This window comes from Pseudorca crassidens, chromosome 11 (genome assembly GCF_039906515.1).
Source record: "Pseudorca crassidens isolate mPseCra1 chromosome 11, mPseCra1.hap1, whole genome shotgun sequence".
NCBI classification, from domain to species: Eukaryota; Metazoa; Chordata; class Mammalia; order Artiodactyla; family Delphinidae; genus Pseudorca; species Pseudorca crassidens.
The window spans coordinates 49771323-49787216 of NC_090306.1; the positions used below are offsets into that span (position 1 = coordinate 49771323).

At 41.7% G+C, this 15894-nt stretch overlaps 1 long non-coding RNA gene across 1 annotated transcript in view; it reads left to right on the top strand.

The window, feature by feature from the left end:
* The first annotated feature begins 7840 nt into the window (after positions 1-7840).
* The window catches only part of LOC137202131 (uncharacterized), an 85562-nt gene continuing 77508 nt past the window's right edge, over positions 7841-15894 (top strand). Inside the window, exon 1 of the long non-coding RNA XR_010932463.1 lies at positions 7841-7987. This is a non-coding gene — a long non-coding RNA (uncharacterized lncRNA). The remainder of the gene's footprint in view (positions 7988-15894) is intronic.

A 15894-nucleotide genomic window follows, 5' to 3' on the forward strand; every position in this document is an offset into this window, starting at 1 on the left:
TCTTTGTTCTCAAATAATTTACAGTCTATCTATAAATTTGAGATGTTGTTAATTTATGCTTTTGGAAAAATTCATAGAACTTCCTTCACAAAATTCTAAAATTCTGCTTTAGGGTTCATTTCAGATCAGATACTTTCCTGTTCATCTTTTTTACTTCTATGGCTTTTAACTGCATCTCATCATCAGAGCTTTTTTTTATTCCTGTGCTTATATCTGCACATCCATTCACTCATTCTACAAATATTTAATGTGTGGACCATTATAGCTTTTAGGGGACACAGCAGAGGACAAAGTCCCTGCCCTCAAAGAACTTGTGTTTCAGTGGGAGACAATAAACAAACACACATAATATGGTCAGTGAGTGCCATCAAGAAAAAATAAAACAGGTGAAAATGATTTTAGCGAGAATCGTCAGGGAGGTTATCTCTGAGGAGGTAACATTTGAGTAGAGACCTGATTGAAGTAGGAATTAACCACGAAGAGAACTAGCAAACAGCATTCTAGGTAGAAAGAGCAGCAAGTGAAAAGGGCCTGGGGCAGGAATGAGCTTGACACATTTATAGAACAGATAGAAAGCCTGTGTGGCTAGAGCTAAGTTAATAGAACTAAGTTACACATGCATAACTTTTTAGCTCATCAAGTCTTTTCACATCCATTATTCTATTTGTACCTCACAACAAGATAGTTATCATTTCCACTTTACAGATGAGGAGACTGAAGTTCAAAGTTTAACCAGTCACTTGTCCAAAGAGATTGAACTTGGCTTTAGACCCTAGGCTTAAAACTCCACATCAAGTACTCTTCCCATACTTCAAATAGTGCTATAGTGAATGTTTCTTTGGCTCTGCGTTGCCCTTAGGATACTGAAAAGTCTATAAAAGTCTATAAAATCTGTGCCCCTGAAAAGAGGGCACAGAAGGATCAGTAGCTACACTGAGCTGTCATACTCGAATCACAAAGTGGGATTTGGGGAAGGTCTCTGCTTTTTATTTCAGAGTCTCCTTGGGCAGTGGAATCATCTCTAGGATGTTATCCTCAAAGGAAGAAGGTTCCAATCTAGGACAGATTACCAAAGTAGATTTAGTGGGCAGTTCTCCAATACTCACGTTGGTACTTTGTGTACATCTGGCCTGGAAAGGAAGCTCAGCAGACATCTTGATCAGGGTTCAGACAGACTCTGATGCTCACGTGATCCCCAGAGAACTTCAGAGCAGGATGAAATCATTGGATTTACACCCCTTCCTCACCTGTTTGCTATTTAAATTAAGACAAAATGTAGGTGAAAAGATAACACATGTAGATGGAGGCAGACCTGGCGTATGATTGTATTTATTCCTTCATAAAGCATTTTGAGCACTTACTGTCAAACACTGTGATGTGTGCTTGAGATAAACAAGGCATAGTCCCTCCATTCAGTGAGGTTGGGATCTAGAGGAAAACCAAACATATAAACACATAATTATCACACAATAAAGCTGTCTTGGAAGAAGTGTCTAGAGAACCCTTTAGAAGAATAACAAAAAAGAAAATTTGCCCCCATTCTGTACTGTCTTTGTTGAGAAGGAGAATCTTGCAGCCCTATTTCTGGTGGAGAAAGTACTCATTTGATAGAAAATTACTTTATTGGCCTTTCTCAAGTGACTTACTAAGAGTTGATTAATTTCTGGGAGTTCTATGGATAGCCATCTGTATGTCATAAAAATAGTGTTCTATCATTAGTGAAATCAGATTCATGGAATAGGGGCTTACTGTGGTAAAACCACAGAAGTGAGCTACCAACGGATAGTTAAAAGTTTCCACTTTTGGTAATATTTAGGAACAAAATAGATGTATATCTCTGCAGAGCGGTTGGGAAGCTGCGGGTTGGACAGATGAGTTTGAGATGTTTATGATTTTTATCATTGTCTGTGGTAAACTGTTACATCGGAGACAAAATACAGATTGTATTTCTTGAAGTCATACAGTTGAGGGTCTATTAAGCATAAGCAAACCTTAATACTTATTAAATAAAATTTCTCTCCAGTGTTTCATGATTCTCTCTGAGTCACTTTCCCTAGTCTGGGACTCATATACCAAATACCCCAGAGAGTGGAAATTCCAGAGCTCTCTGTTTGTGGTCTAAATGCTGACACTTACCCTGGAAGCTCCTTGAAGCCTTGCCTTTCTGCTGTAAATCCTCTCAGCTCCTGCTTCATTCTCTTATATTTCACCTTCTCCTTACTCTCCCCACTTGACCCTCTGCGCGGTTATCTGCGTGATTCCCTGGACCCCACTGCACCAAGACATACTTCTTCTAGCACGGGCTCTGTGTCAGCCTGCCTTCGCACATGGCTGAACACTTTGATCCCAGCAGTGGCCCCCACCACGAGTTGCAGGCAGTCCAGACAGGCTCTGCTCGCCCCACAAAGTCACATAGCTTCCGGTCTTGCCGTAGCACCAAGTTCACTCCTGGGGAACCTACAGAACAAAGGGCGATGAGTAAGATAACTTCTATTGCCAGCCTCTCTGGAGACTCTGGAAATAGAATGGAGACCGCCTTTGTCATGGGTCTCACACAAACTGGGTGGGCTTTCCTCACGGTGTCCTAACAACTGACCACTGATTTGAAGTGAAAAATCTTCTGCAAACTGAGCAGTGTCTTAGGTGAATACGGACACTGTTGATCTTTATTATTTGTGGGCTTCGTGCTTGTGGATTCACCCACTCACTAAAGTTTATTTGTAACCCCCAAATCCATACGTGTGGCACTTGTGCGGTCATTCGTGGACATGCCCACGACAGTGAAGAGTTCGAGTTGCTTGATGTTCCCAGCTGAAGTCAAACAAGGTGATCCTCTGTCCTCCTGGCTCAGCTTTCATATTGTAAACAAGCGTCCTGTTTGTGGTCTGCTCAGTGCACATTCGTTTCCATTTGTGTGCTTACTGGTTGGCGATTTCGGTGTTTAAAGTGGTTCCGAAGCATAGTGCTGAGGTGCTGGCTAAGTGTCTCCATAAGACACACCACGGGGCGGCGACGTGTCTTAGGGAGAAAATAGGTGTGCTAGATAAGCCTCGTTCGGGCATGACTTACGGTGCCATTGGCTGTGAGTCCCGTGTTAATGCATCAACAATATATATCACATGAGGCTTCTTTAAACAGAAACACACGTAACACAAGGTTATGTATTGCTCAGTTGACAAAAATGTGAGCAGAGGCTCACAGGAAACTGACCCTATATTTCTCCTAGGAACAATGGGTCAGTATTCACTAATTCTGTGTTTGTGGCAAATTTATAGAACATAGCTATAAGGAATAATGAGTATCAACTGTGCATGTGTGTGTGTGTGTGTGTGTATATATATATATATACACACACACACATTTAATTGATGTGTAGTTGACACAATATTATATTAGTTTCAGGTGTACAACATAATAATTCGATGTTTCTATAGATTACTCTCCATACAAAGCTATTATAAGATATTGACTGTTTTTCCTGTGCTGTACATTACATTCTTGTAACTTATTTATTGTATACCTTTAAGATTGTATCTCTTAATCCCCTTCCTCCTGTCTTGCCCCTCCCTCTCCCCCTCCACTGGTAACCACTAGATTGTTCTCTGAATCTGTGAGGATGTTTCTATTTCGTTATATTTGTTCATTTGTTTTATTTTTTAGATTCCACATATAGGTGAAAGCATGTACTATTTGTCTTCCTCTGACATATATTTTTTATATATTTTTTATTATCACCTAAAGGGAGTCACATAAATCTGTTTGCTATCACATTAACCACATGCTGGAGAAGAAAACTGTGAGATTTGTGGGATCTTCTCTAATGAGTAAAATAAATACAATTTTTAATGAGATGAAATAATTGTTTACAACTAATCAGAACCTATTTACTGTATCAAATTTTATTTTCTCTAACTCTTTGCAAAGAATATTAACTTTCAAGGCAAGGAGACAAAGGAAGGCCACCTTCTAATCAGCCCCTGCGTTTGTGGAGAGCAAGGCTAGTCCACTCACCGCAGAGCTTTGTGGCACATTTATAATTCACAGAAGGGGCCATCTGAAAGCATTTCCCAGAATTGTCACAAAATTCTGTCAGCTCCTGCAGTGATGAAGAAGTACAGTCTTGTGAATATGATTAAGGTGCATTGGAATCTAAGAAAACCATCGATAGCCACTCCAGCTCTCTTCACGCTCTTGGAATGTACTCTCGAGAAGAAGGTCGGTTCTGACAGATGATTTCATGGCATTTTACTCACTGTGGGATGTATTTGAGAAGCCGTGTATCAAAATCTTGACCTTTGCTTTATTTTTTCTTTATTGTTGATTTAAAAGATTAGAAGCATTCCAAAACCTTTTTCTAAATGTCTTCTCATACATTTAGCGAAAAGAATTCAGAACGCATTTGACACACATTGTAGAAGCATAAATCAGTTAAGGGTAGGATCTTTGCAAATTGCTCTCGCCTTTATAATTTCACCTCATTAGGGAAGAAGGGACAGGTGGGTGTACCGGTGGTTACTGATCAGGAATTGCATTTTCTTTCCAGAGCAGTGAGGATCTTGTGGTATGAAATCCCCTTCTGAGAAAACTATGCAGGTTTTTATTATGCATAAAAATCCATCTCTGTTAGGTTTCTGTAGTTTATAGAAAATGTGTGAACTGAAGTTAGAAACTGCTTATCTTTTATATTTTATTGACTTCTTAGGCTGAGTGTAAAAAAAAAAAACAACGAAGGGATCCCACAATAAAATTTTTCTTCCCTTGGTGTATTAAGATGAACATGCGAAGTACATTTGTGAAATATGCTCCTTTAGTCACTGACACCAAATGTGTTTGGTAGACCAAAGATGAAGGAATGTGGTCTAGGAGTTCCAAGGACTAATGAGTAATATTTGTATAATCCTATTGTAAAGTCTGCTTTCTAAATACAGATCTCTTGTGTTTCAACTCTGAAGCCTCCTGATAATGCAGAGGGTAAACATAATGATTTCAGAACATGCAGTAATTGTAGTGATAATGAGTCATTTTATGTCATGGTATTTCATCTTTATAACAGCCCTGAGGAGGTATCAGTAAACAAGTATTCATTCAATACTGTTTTGTACTCTGAATTTTAAAAAAATTAATTTAATTGTTTTTTCTTTTTTTTTTTTCCGGCCGTGCAGCTTGTGGGATCTTAGTTCCCCAACCAGGGATCAAACCTGGGCCACGGCAGTGAAAGCACTGTGTCTGAACCACTGGACCACCAGGGATTCCCTTAAAAATTTTTTTTTTTAATTGTGGTAAAACACACATAACATAAAAATGACCATTTTAGCCATTCTAAGTGTACATTTCAGCAGCTTCAAGCATACTCACAATGTTGTGCAATCATCACAACTGTTCAGTTCCAGAATGTTTTCATCATCCTGAACAGAAACTTAGTACCCATTAAACAATGCCTCCCCATTCCTCTCTCCACCCAGCCCCCGGAAACCTCTGTTCTACTTTCTGTCTCTATTAATTTGCCTACTCTAGGGACCTCATGTTAGTGGAATCATATAGTACTTGTCCTTTTATGATTGGCTTATTTCACCTAGCATGATGTTTTCAAAGTTCATCCATGTAGCATGTATCATAATTTCACTCCTTTTCAAGGATGAATGAATAATTAGTTTTTCAGCACCAACTAATGTTCTGGACACTTTTCTAGACCTGAGGTTCTTACTAGGAAATGCTCATGTTTGCTTCTCCCCAGGGGTCTCCACCCTCTGGAAGCTCTATCATTTTGCCCTGACTCCTGGCTTCCAGAATCCACCCCCGTGTCTTTTCCTTTTTCAAGCCCAAACTCCAAACTTGAGACTCAAATTACTACTCTTTGGGTTGAACTATAAATATGTAATTATTACTAATTGTGCTGATCAGTACAAACTAGCTCACCCAACAATGTTGTGAAACAGTATAGTAGTGTCATCCTTAAACCGGTGGGTGTTTGAGGGTGCGCCAGGGGAAGTACCATGGCACCGCATAACAGGGAACAGCCGCTTTAAATTTATACCCAGGTCAGTTAGTGAATGTTCCTACCCAGTGGAGTAAATCACACTTCTTTTTTTTCCCCCAGGATAAGAGAGAACACCAAAGTAAACCAAAAATCTTATCCCATGATTAATAAAGCAGGCAACTGACATTTCTCAGAGTATACTGAAAGGAGGAATCTCCATGGAATCCAAATATAGACTGTCTATTTGAAGAAACTGATAAGAAATCATTAAAGACTGAGGTCTGAATACAGGGATGCAACCATCCTAACGCAAAATGTCGCAGAAAGCACAAGAGTAGCAGCTTAGGTGGGACAATGTAAGGACTAAAAAAAAGTGTCCTGGCAGGACCAGAAGAGGATTCTCCTCACCTTAATAGTCAAGCATTTGATACAAATTCCTAGTATATAGGAACTAGAATTTGATTTAATACTACTATAATATTCACAGCCTGTCATAGAAATCTAGAGTTTTTTAACTGTATAGCAAATGTATTTTAATTCCATAACATGGGCTCAGTAATTCCCTACACGTTTATTGTATTCAGAGAGCCCAGAGTTAATGCATTCCTGTAGGTCGGTGGGTGGCTCTCAGACATCAGCGTGCATCAGAATACCCTGGAGGGCTTGTGAGAACTAGATTCCTCCAGAGTTTCTGATTCAGTAGGTCTGGAGTGGAGCTTAAGATCCGAATTTATGACGAGTTCCGAGGTGATGTTAATGCTGTTGGAGCGTTAACCCGAATGTCAGGACCACATGTTAGGAGCTCCTAGGTATATCTAGCTATATCTAGATACCTAGATCAGATGAGTTAAAGTTTGGTTGAAATTCTGACACATAGAATGCTTTTCAAATCCGCTCATCTTTTCTATTTTCATTGTTACCATTGATATTCAAGCCACCATCAGTCTCATGAACTGCAAAAGCCTCCAAATTGGTGTCCAATTTCCTATCTTGCATCGCTCCAATTTCTCCTTCAAAAGCAGCTATGGTTATCTTTTAAAAGCCTAATTAGACCATCCATCTCTTCTGCGTAATGTTATTCAGACAATTTTCATAGCACTTACTCCATATAACCCAGCTTCTTACCGTGGCTCTCCAGGGCTTGTGCGACCCGGGCCCAGCCCATCTTTCCATCCTCGTCACGTTTTCTGCCCCTCCGCTCCTCGTTCACTAAACTCCAGTCACCTGACATCCTTTCAGCTCCTTCAAACACATCAAAATTTCCTCCCGCAGGACTTTTTAACCCACCATGCCCTTTGTTGCTATGACCACTCCCCAACTATTCTTTACCCGACTAGCTCTTTCTCTTCTAGCAGGTATCAACTTAAAAATCCCCTCAGAGACACCTTTTCTGATCCTCCACACTTAAACTAGGTCCTTCCTTTTATCCTGCTTCCAGTTACACTCTCTTATTTCCCTTTGTAGCCCTCATTCCAGTTTTGTAACTGCCTACTTCTTTGTTCAGTTCCTTGTTTACCATCATTAGGCTCTAAGTTGCTCGAGAATGGGATCACATCAGTGCCTGAGAGATGGCAGGTGTTCACCGGGTTGGATCACAGACGGGACAGGAAGCAGGCAAGCTGTTGTTGAGTGCAGTGTTCATTTTCTGGGTTCATCCAAAGCCTTTCGAGTAAGGAGTCTGTCACTTGGGGCCTTTGTTCCTTCAGTTAATGCTACTTGAGGCCTTTGCTCTGAGTCACAACCATTCCATCTTTGACTGCTGAAACTGTGAGTGGCCTGCTTCAGTGTGGTTAGTGACTAAAGCACAGGCCTGGTTGTCATCAGCTCTCCTCTTCTACCCCTGTGCTATTTCAAAGCGTCTCCTGAGAGGGCTGCCCAAGGAGCTGAGGAAATGGAGTGATGCTTTGATTGAATAATTAATCAGAGTGTGCCCAGATCAAGGGAAGAGATGGTCCTTTGGCAATCTACATTACATCAAAGGCTACATTGAGAGACTGTATTTAGTTTGGGGTAAGTTTTTAAAAGGAGGGAGTTGGAAACTGTTCCAGGAGGGCAGCTAGTATAGTTCAGAATTTGAGAAGTTTGTCACAGAGAAAACTATGGAGAGAGAAGCCACCATCTTGAAAAAGAATGACGCTTGCTCTAATTGTCCCAGTGGAATGACAAACTTCAGATAAAAGTCACAAGAAAGCGGATTTGGGGTCAGCATAAGGAATAATTTTCCAAAAAGTAGAGCTGTTGAAAAACAGAGTGGAATTACTTTGTGAGGGAGTGAATTCCTCTTATCACTGGAGGTGTTAGGGCAGAGATGGTGAGGAAGGTGGGAAGAAGGAAGGAATTAACATTTATTGTGAACTGGTCACTTTACCTGTATAATTGTATGGAGAAAACCTTATTTTCTTGGCAGCAGACTCTTTCAAACCCCTACCGTCTTTTTGAGGGAGGGTATATATTGAGAAGCCTACGGGGTGGGGGTGGTATTGAGATGCTCGTGCCCTGGAGGAGGAGTAGATGGCCCTTGTTCAGCTTGTTCAGCTGTTTAACAAACTTTTTTTTTTTTTTCTTAATTCCACTTGCAAACTGAGGAGAGAGCTCTATATTTCAAGATAAGGGAAGAAGGGTTGGGGGTGGATTTTTAGGGTGATTGTTTTAGGGAAGAAAAAAAATGTGAGGTGAGGTAGCTGCCAGTGGAAAGAAATTCTGAGAGAAGAGCAGAGGTGCTCAGTGGGGAATTTGATGACCTTTATGTTGTGGGGTCTCCAGTACGAAATCTTTTTTTCCCCATCTCTATACCTAATCTGCAAAATACACATTTCTTTATTAATGAACTGTGGCTTTAGCTGTTTTTTGGAAACCAATAAATGTTGAATGTAGCCCTAAAATGGGTTCAGAGCAGCCATGGTGGGTCATGGAAAAATAGCCCTTCTATATTACACATCTGAATTAATCCTCATAGCAACAGGATGCAGTGGGCAGCTGTCTTCGTTTACAGATGAGTAAAATGGGGTAGTGGGAAAGTAAGTCACTTTTTCTATGTTATTAGATGATTCATCTGATTTTTACTACGCCAGAGGCAACTCAGAGGGAATCCTTTCTTTAGATATAAAGGTAGGCCAGATTATTTCCAATATCCTTCTTATCTCTTAAAATTTCATGAAGCAGAAAAGAGCAAATGAGAGTCATCTCACTTCTCTGCAACTACAAGAATAGGGAGTTGCAGTAGGATGCAGATAAAGATTACGAGATGGCTATTTCCTGGGGCTCAGTGCTATCAACAGGGCTGGCTTCATGGCTGTGTGACCAGTGCATTAACATGGCCTTGTGCTTATAAAAACCCCACACTTGGTTTAATGCTCTACAGTTGCCATCTTGAAATTACCGATAATTTTTAACTTTTAATAATTTTGGACAAGGAGCCTTATATTTTTATTTGCATTGAGCCCTGCAAACTAGGTAGCTGGTCCTGGCTACAGCTGAAGGATTTTTAGATACCTGGTGCTGACACGTTGTCCAGAGAGTCTTACAATGTTTTAGAAACCACAGAATCTTGGTCTTGGAAAGGATCTTGGCAGTTCACTCTGTTTAGTGGATCTCATTGCTCTCTGTATATCAGGATCACCTGAGGAACTTTAGAAAAAGATGTATAACCTCAGAGATTCCAAATTTAATTGGCCTGGGGTGGGGCATCATATTTATTTTTTAACAATTCTCTTAGATGCTACTAAGCAGCCTTGACCCAATTCATTGGTACCTACCATTGTATAGTTAAGCCTAACCTGTTATATTTTATTTACTCATTCAACAAATATCTACTAAGGTTCTACCATGTGTAGAATGTTATAATGCATTTTATAGGAGACAGAAAAATAAATAAACCAAGGCCAGTGTCCTCAGAAATCTAATAATATAATGGACTTTCCAGCTGGCTTGGCTACCCAATCCATTCTTCTGGTTCTCTTGGGACGTTGCTGGTCTCCTTCCTGTCTCGTTCCATACTGGGTCTTCAGCATCAGTATACAGCTTCCTCTCCATGGAAGATCTGAAGGCTTTAAACAGCACAACAGCATACACACACACACACGCACACACACACACACACACACACACACACACACACACACACACACACTTTTTATTCTCAGTGAAAATGTTTGGGCTCCCAATGCAATTAGTATCCCTGCTTTTAGGCAGTACTATATTCCTGGAAGAATTGGCATATGCATTTATAAAGGCCCATTGTGGAAGAAATTTATTTAGTTTTACAATATGCAGTCCCAATGTTTATAGTCATATTTTAGAGCAAAGCCTTTACATTCCATCTCCCACAAGATATCATCATGACCACCTGGGCTGTAATTTAAATTTTAGATGTTTTGTACAGTCTTGTTTCCCTTGGTCTGAAACCAGCAAAGCATGTACTCCAATCATATAAAGGCAGTGTGGGTGCAGCACAGCACCTGTTTTTAATCTCAGAAGGAATTGTTTATTGTCAGTATGTCTGAAGGATGAGGAATAGTGAATTCATTCTTAATGTTTCTCTTGCTTTGGGATTTTGCTTGGCAATAGTGCCATGAGAGGTTCTCGTTGTGGCCAAAAACCAATGGCAGATCTGTTTAGGAATCCACCAGGGTGTGTCTTCCCAGCCCCAAGTTCACTGAAGCTCCACAAACCAGTTCAGAAGTGGCTACCAAAATTAAAACAAAACAAAAAAACAGAAGAAAAAAAAAGTGGTTACCATCCCATCCTGAGGACCTCCTGCTTTACCCACAAGACCCATGGTGGCAGTTCACAGCTCCTCTATGAAGGATCAGTTAGAGCTCTAAAGAGTATGAAATGAACAGTTTTACTTTACCCTGGGTCCATCCAAAGAAAGGGCCTACAGTTTAAGACTTTCGAGAGAATAGTGTGTCCACTCTCCTCAGCATCTCAGTGCCTGGTCTGAACAGACGCTGCAACCCTCGCTCGGAGCTCTGCTGCGTCTGACAGTAGGAGAAAGTTCACTTCCCTGCCCCACCTTCCAGCCATGATGGTCTGCCTCTGATAGCTCAGTGGTGATTCCAGAAAGCAGGGCAGGGCCGCTTTGTCCCTTAAGTGAGAGTCAGGGGATATTCAGCTCTGCAGGGCCTGCAGCAAATACAATTCTGAGTGCCCTCTTTTTTAAGAAAAAAGAAGACAAAATTATAAATTAAAAAGTAGATAAATAATTGAACAAGCAAAGAATTCACAACTAATTATCAGAGCCTTCATACTCCAGCATTTTTAAAGATCTTTTTAGGCAATTTACCAGAAATGACTACAATTACAATGCTTCCTGATCGCATCCCGGCTTTCTCTAACCTCCTAGAACACTACATCTCTCGGCACTTCGCGGTGCTCGTGGGCACCTGAAGCTGAAGCTTCCTTAGATTCAGGGTGAAGTATTCCAGTCCCATCCTGGTCTTCTCATCTGCCAGAGCCAAGAGGTTAATTTGCCCTGGTTTATTTACAAGACAGGGCTCCTTGCTGAAGCGAGCATTAGCTGCTGTTAGGGACAATATAGTTGTCTCCTATGAAAAAGACTGTTGTTCCTCCTGACATAACCCTCCTCTTACCACTACTTAATTGTAGTCCCAGTGTAATTGTGTTCCTTCCTGGTCCTGGCTTAGATCGCAAGAGTTGTATTCACCTTAAGTGACTTCCATTGCCAACACAGATGGGGAAACATCAACTCTTGGTTCCAAATCTTCCCTCTAAAAGGATGTTCCGGTTTTTCCTGCCATGCGTGTGCCCTGACTGAAGAATAACGTGTGTGGGAGGAGATTGTGTCTACAGAGGTCCTCTGCGTGGCCGGTGCACCTTAAGGACACACTGGTAACAAGCACCAGCATGCCTGTCCCGTCTTGCCGTCAACGTGCTCTGCGTCAAGAATCCCAGGAATGGATTCCAGGATGCAGAAATGGATGGTCATTGCTGCGTATTGAGTGAAGAGGGCATCTATCCTGGCCAAGTGAAGCCTGTACACACCTGCTGCTGGGAAAGACACACATTAAAATATTTTAAAACTGGAACCGTTGCTGCACCATGATAAACCTGGAGCTAGTCCTCTTTAAGTGAGGCCAAAGCTTAGCATTCAGGATTCATTCCATGCCAGACTTCTCTGGAGTGTGAGTGATGCTGAGAAAGGCTGTTAGGTTAATAAGAACCTCAAAGGGATAGAATAATCTCTTATTTCTCACTCTCACTGGAGGCTCTGTTTTGAGTCTGCTGGAGTCGAATAATTACTTGGTGTTGCTCTGAATTGCATCTGAAGGTGTCTTTTCACGTTAACTTTGCCTGGTCTTCTTTAAGCTTTCACTGGCTTCTCTGGATTATTGGAGGGGAAAGGGGAAAAATAAAGTACCACTTGCAGTCTCTAGAAGCAATAGGAAAAGACTGAGAGGGAGGTGGGGGTGAATGGAATTCTGAGGAAGGCCCAGGGCAAACAAACGTAAAAGAGCTGTTGGGTCCCAGAGCAGATGCTTCTAGCCTCTAGCCAGCATCTGGAAACAAAATCCTCTCTGCTCCACACTCCTACCCCACCTGCTTTCCCACCACGAGTGTCAAATAACTGGTGCGGTTCCTTGCCTTTTGTAGAAAAGTATGTTGCTTGATATATGTAGGCATACTACCTTGATCAAATGTTGGAAAACAGTGCAAAATATTGAAAGTGAACCAAGAAAGCTTGCTTTAAAGAGAAACGTACAAAAATAAAAGCAAAGAAGACAGTTGAGTTTGGGCTTCTGATAGAACAATCATCACTGTGGACAAGACTATGAGAAGTAGAGGCAGGCGTGGTTAAATTTTAAGTCTGTGCTCAGTACGTGCCATGGAGAGTCCCGTGTATTGTCACACAGCTGTCTCTGGGAGCTACTATTATTCCAGTTCCACACATTGTACTGGGTTGAATAGTATCCCCCCAAATCCATACCTGCCTGGTCTCTCCCAGATGACTTTATATGGTAATAGACCTTTGTGGACAAAATCAAGTGAAAATGAGGTCACACTGAATTAGGGTGGATCCTAATCAGTCCCATCCCTCTGAGTGACTGGGGTCCTTCTTTATTTTATGTATTTCTCTATTTATTTTAGTTACGGCATGTGGGATCTAGTTCCCCGACCAGGGATCGAACCTGGGCTCCCTGCATTGGGAGTGCAGAGTCTTAGCCACTGGACCACCAGGGAGGTCCCCTGGTGTCCTTCTAAGAAAAGGGATATTTGGACACAGATATAGAGAGGAGGACACCATGTGAAGACAGAGACACAGGGGAGATGGCCATGAGAATGAGGCAGAGGTTGGAGTGAGGCATGTCCAAGCCAGGGAACACCAAGGTTGCTGGCAACATCAGAAGCTAGAAGCGTCAAATAAGGATCCTCTTCTAAAGGCTTCAGAGAGAGCATGGGCCTGGGGATACCTTGATTTCAGAACTGTGAGGGAATACATTTCTGTTGTTATGAGCCAGCCGGCTTGTGGTCATTTGTTTTGGCAGCCCCAGGAAAGTGATCCACAGATGGAAGACCCCTGGTTCTGAAGGTCCTGCTAAAGTTCCTTGCATGGGGGCCATGGTGAACTGGCTGCACACATGGCCTCTTGCCTGTGAACCACACTAGGTCAGTCACGGGAAGTGACTGGATTCATGACTGACGTGATTGGTTTTGTCCATTTGAACAGATCCGTAGAATTCCAGAGAGAGATTAACAGTGAAAATCTGAGGACCATCATAAATTGCAGCTGCAGAATTCATATACCTATTTATTTTTCTTCTCACCGTATCCTAAAAAGGATTTAGAATTTCTTTCAAAGATGCAAACAACAGAGCAAGGTTAAGTCAATTAAAAAAACAAAAAAGATGAAACAGAGGGAAGAAAAACAGTGGTAGGAGGCAGCAACAATAAACCTACACGACACCATGCCCTCCATCTCCTTGCCGCTGAGAAAATGGACCTTCCTGGTAGGAGTAAAAAAACCTCAAAATGAGATAGTGCCAACTTCAATTTTTCTCTAGTTTGTGTAAATTCAATGAAAATTTCAGGCTGCTGCTTCAAGTAGAAATGAGCTTTAATTATCCTTCTGATTTTCATATCATTTTCAATAAGTCAACATTGCTGTTACAGTTGATCCACCAGAAAGTGGGGAAAGAAACCTCACATTTTCTGGGGCCTCTGTATCCTCTTAAATGTGCTTCTGCTATGTTTAAAAAACTGTTGTCTTTTGAGCCTTTGTGTGGAGCAAAAAGGAGAGGATCTGGAATGGTTTAGCATACTGTTGTCTGTGGTTTATCAAATCAGGCACACAGACTTACTGTCAGAGCAGAGACAGTGCTGTCAAACCAGCCTGGGAGTTATTGTTTCATTTGATACTGAGCTTTTTGTGGGTTTATTGGTCATCTTTGGTTGCATATGAAAAATTTATCCTGCTCTGTCTAAGGGAGCAACTGTATGAATAAATATGGAATTACCTTTGTAGGAGTCTCAACTCTAGAATAATTCGGTATTGCTCTACATGGGACTTCATCTGCTGAACAGACCCCAAACCATCATCTGGGGACCAAGGCTATGCAGACTGCCTTGGGTTGAGCTGTGCTGTAGAGATAGGAACCTCTAATCATGTTTCAAATATCAAATATACAAGTGTGCTTTTTTTTTTTTAAAGGGCATGCTATTCACATGGCTCTACACGTAAATGACCTCCTTATTTGGAGAATATTTTAGAAATGAGGGTCAAGGAAAATGGTCTGCTCCTAGCTAAGTGCTTGTTGTTTGTATAATCATACTTTGAAAGCAAAGAACAATACAGCAGATGCGTTACCGATTTATTAAGTTCGGTACGCGGGCCTCTCACTGGTGTGGCCTCTCCCTTTGCGGAGCACAGGCTCCGGACGTGCAGGCTCCGGACGCGCAGGCCCAGCGGCCATGGCTCACAGGCCCAGCCACTCCGCGGCATGTGGGATCTTCCCGGACCGGGGCACGAACCCGTGTCCCATGCATCGGTAGGCGGACTCGCAACCACTGTGCCACCAGATTTATTAAGTTTTTTAAAGGAAGTCTTTTAGGTTTAAGAACAGCTTTCCCTGCAACAAGGAAACGTACCCCTGAAGGTTATTTAGTCCCTTGCTTGCTGACGTTAAGTTGATGACGACCTGGGCTTTTCACAGAGTGATTACTCTTAATGAAAAATTAAGTGTAGTCTTCTAGTAAAGATAGCACACCGAAAGGAGACATGCCGGGTGGTGTGACCTGACCCAGGATGTCGCGCTCAGGTGAGGCAGTTCCTGCAGATGGCAGTGTAGCACTTCGGCAAACAGTCTTGCTGGGTGTTCCTGGGCTGTGGATGAGATGCAACGGATAAAAGCAGGCTTGCCCTCCAGCCAGCAATTTTACTAAGTTGCTGCTTCACTACTCAATTTCATAGTTGCCCTCTAAAAGAATCTTTTCCGAACTCAGCAAAAGTACAAACTGTTCCCTCATACACCCCAAATTGTCCTTTTGGTGAAGTGAGTTTTTACTTTTAATGCCTTCCATTTTTTGAACTTCAGAGTTACTTTGAGAGGGAGATCGACTTAAACATCCCTCTTCTTGAATTGTAAGAGCAATTAGCTTAGCTGTGGAGCACTCTTTTAAGAGAGAACGAAAATCTCCTCAACTGAGACGATCATAAACTACATTTATCATACAAGTCAACGCAGCACCATCCAAAATAAATATCTTTCTGTATAAACCCTACAACCAGATTTCCACGATTCTTTTTCTCTCATTCTGATTGTTTTCCTTCCTTCCCTTTTCCTTAAGCCTTCTATTAAAAACTGTCCTCTGCGATATGGGGAGCGGGAAGGGTAAGCTGTGACAAAGCGAGAGAGTGGCATGGACATACATACACTCCCAAACGTAAAATAGATAGCTAG